The 3,660-nt window shown below is 33.6% G+C and overlaps 2 pseudogenes; both read right to left on the bottom strand.

Annotated features, from left to right (window-relative positions):
* Positions 1 to 2,266: 2,266 nt before the first annotated feature.
* On the bottom strand, positions 2,267 to 2,833 carry LOC124892212 (annotated as a pseudogene).
* The window catches only part of LOC124892211, a 1,481-nt pseudogene continuing 606 nt past the window's right edge, over positions 2,786 to 3,660 (bottom strand).

Raw genomic sequence — 3,660 nt, 5'->3', positions numbered from 1 at the left:
GGGATTTATTCATTGTTTATTTGAAGTAAATTCGAAATTGTTCGAATTTTGTAATCATCAATTACTGACATTGGTAAGCGACCCAAAGCAATTTGATTATAATTCAATTCATGACGATCATAAGTAGAAAGTTCATATTCTTCGGTCATTGATAAACAATTTGTTGGGCAATACTCAACGCAATTACCACAAAATATACAGATTCCAAAATCAATACTGTAATTAAGTAATCATTTCTTTTGAATATCAGTTTCCAACTTCCAATCAACAATGGGTAAATCTATATGACATACACGCATACATACTTCACAAGAAATACATTTATCAAATTCAAAGTGTATTCGGCCTCGAAAACGTTCCGGTGTGATCAATTTTTCGTAGGGGTATTGAATAGTTACAGGTAAACGATTTGCGTGGGATAGGGTAATCATGAAACCTTGGCCGATGTATCTGGCGGCTCGTATTATTTGTTGACTATAATTTATGAATTTAGTTATTATAGGGAGCATATTTAGAATATCTATAAAAAAAAGATTTTATGCTTGTTTCTTTCTCTTGTTTGAGACAAGTCATGAATCTCGAATATTGTGGTCTTTTATAGTGAAAGAAGTTGGACGAGGTTGTCAATAATTGATTACCTAGAGAAATAGGTAAAAGAAATTTCCACCCAAGATTTAATAGTTGGTCCATTCTCAGCCTCGGTAAAGTCCATCTTGTTGCAATAGGAATGAACAAAAACAAATAAGTTTTGGCTAATGTGATAAAGATACCAATTAGTGTTCCAAAGAACTTACCCCTTTTATTTATGCCAAATAGCTCAGGAACAAATATGTACGGAATAGAAAGATTCCAACCTCCCAAGTAAAGAACTGGTACCAAAATTGAAGAAACTAGTAGATTCAGATATGAAGCAATGTAAAATAAACCAAATTTGATACCTGAATATTCGGTTTGATACCCTGCTACTAATTCGTCTTCTGCTTCTAGTAAATCAAAAGGTAATCTTTCACACTTGGCTAGAGAAGAAATTAGAAAAACGATAAACCCGATGGGTTGACGCCTCAAATTCCACCCCCAAAAACCATATTTTGACTGCGCTTCCACTATATCAACTGTACTTGAACTGTTAGATAATCATAGTCGATGATAAAATCACTGTGCCCATCGCTATTACAAAACCGTACGTGAGATTTTCACCTCATACGGCTCCTCAGAGGTCACAAATAAATCTAAGGTCCCTTTCCTACTCTTTATCTTGATATGTTTGTCAGATAGAGTCAAAATCTATCCTAAGGTCCTAAATTAGACCAATGGAATTCTGTCTGCTATATTTAAAACTAATAAATAAGTGATTCTGAATTGATCTCATCTTTTAAGAATTTTAATTTTTCTTTGTTGATTAATAACCTTATCATTAAATAAAATGCGCTTTATAGCAATATCCTATATACATTTCAACTTCGAATTTTCAATTACAAAAAAATTAGAGAGTCCATTAGTTCATGAATCATGACAAAATTTTCTCTCTCTAAATCAAAATCAAAATTTAATTATAGGAAAGAAAGAATAAAAAAAAAGACATTCCCCCTTTTTGCTTTTGCAATTTGATTCTTTTCTTTCTATTTCGATTTATTTTATTTCATTCCTATTCTCCTTTCTCAGAAAAAGGGCCTTTATTTAACCAAAGTAAAAGATTACTTCGTTCTTGATAGTTATTTACTTACTAAGTGGATAGGAACATACTCTGGATCAGAATCATGAGAAGTACTTCTTGATCATTTCTACGAACGCAAAGCCCCAATTCAAATTCCTTTTATGTACAAAAATATCCTCTTGGATAACTTCCATAATCTCAATTATTAATCCTTTGTGTATCTTGGTCTTACTAACCATCCACTCATTTTTTCTTTCAACCTCTCGTTGTGGAAATTCATCTATGGTAATAGACAGTAAAAACCCCATAAAGTTGATACAGTTGATCTTTTGAACCCGCTTCAAGCTATCATGACAATTCATCAATCTTGGGGTAAACAATCTCTCTTACGTATGTTTACTTTTTTCACCATTTGATTCTTGTACATAGGAAATGAGACTCAACTTTTTTACTGCAAATTTAGAAGCCGTTTTCTTTCACTCATATAACTATCTGGTTTAGTTCATCAACTCAAATGCTGAAGAAAAATTAAAATATATATAGTCAATCAAATCTTTTTATCCTTGTTTCTAGAGTTTATAGAAAGAAAAGAATTTGGAGAAATTTTAGGTCTCACCGAATCACACGTAGAGATATTGATAACACACATAGAGCTAATGGTATTTCATAACTAATTGATTAGGCAGCTGCCCGTAAACCACCTAAAAAGGAATATTTATTATTTGATCCATATCCCGACATAAGAAGTCCAACGGGAGCAATACTTGAAATGACAATCCATAAAAAAACACCAATACTAAGATCGGCTAGAACAAGGTGATCGCCAAAAGGAATTACTGAATAACTTAGAAAGATAGATATTACTGCTATGGATGGTTCGATACTAAATAAACGAGTATCTCCTGTAGATGGAATAAGGTTCTCTTTCAAAAGTAGTTTTGTCCCATCTACTAAAGCTTGAAGAATTCCTAAAGGGCTGGCATATTCAGGTCCGATACGTTGTTGTATTCCCGCAGATATTTCTCTTTCTAACCAAACAATTACTAGTACACCTATTGTGATTCCTAACACAAGAGTCAAAATAGGGACAAACATCCATATGATCCCATAGGCTTCTTTTAAGGATTCCAATTTGGAAAAAGAATTGATAGTCTCTATTTCTGTTGTATCAATTATCATTTCAACGATCAACTTCTCCCATAATGATATCTATGCTACCTAGTATTGTCATAATATCAGCCAATTTCATTCTTTTAACTAACTGAGGAAGAATTTGCAAATTGATAAAACTTGGTGGGCGAATTTTCTATCTACAAGGAAAAACGCTCTGATCTTCTATGATAAAAATTCCCAATTCTCCTTTTGGGGCTTCAACTCTCACATAAAGTTCTTGTTTCGACAATTCAAAAGTTGGAGAAGGTTTTTTACTAATAAACTGATATTCAAAATCATTCCATTCAGGATCTTTTAATCTGTCAAAACGTTGGATTTTTAAATTTTCGTAAGGCCCTCCTGGATTTCCTTCCAGAGCCTATTGAATAATCTTTATGGATTCTGTCGTTTCACCGATTCGTACTAAATAACGAGCTAATGAATCCCCTTCTCGTTGCTATTGAACCTGCAAATCAAATTCGGTAAGATTCATAATGATCAACTTTACGAAGATCCCATTCTATTCTGGAAGCTCGTAGCATTGGTCCCGATAAACCCCAATTTAATGCCTCGTCTTGCCCAATAATGCCTATGCCTTCAACTCGTTCTAAAAAAATAGGATTCCGGGTAACAAGTTTTTGATACTCAGCAACCCTTGTTAAAAATAATTGCAAAAATCCAAACATTTATCTACCCAGCCATAGGGTAGATCGGCAGCCACTCCTCCAATACGAAAATAATTATGCATCATTCGCATGCCGGTAGCAGCTTCAAATAGGTCATCTATCAGTTCTCTTTCTCGAAAAATATAGAAGAAAGGGGTCTGCGCACCAATATCCGCCATAAAAGGACCG

The sequence above is a fragment of the Capsicum annuum genome, unplaced genomic scaffold, assembly GCF_002878395.1.
Source record: "Capsicum annuum cultivar UCD-10X-F1 unplaced genomic scaffold, UCD10Xv1.1 ctg44814, whole genome shotgun sequence".
NCBI lineage: Eukaryota > Viridiplantae > Streptophyta > Magnoliopsida > Solanales > Solanaceae > Capsicum > Capsicum annuum.
The sequence above is the reverse complement of the archived record's forward strand: the minus strand, read 5'-3'. Positions and strand labels throughout refer to the sequence as shown.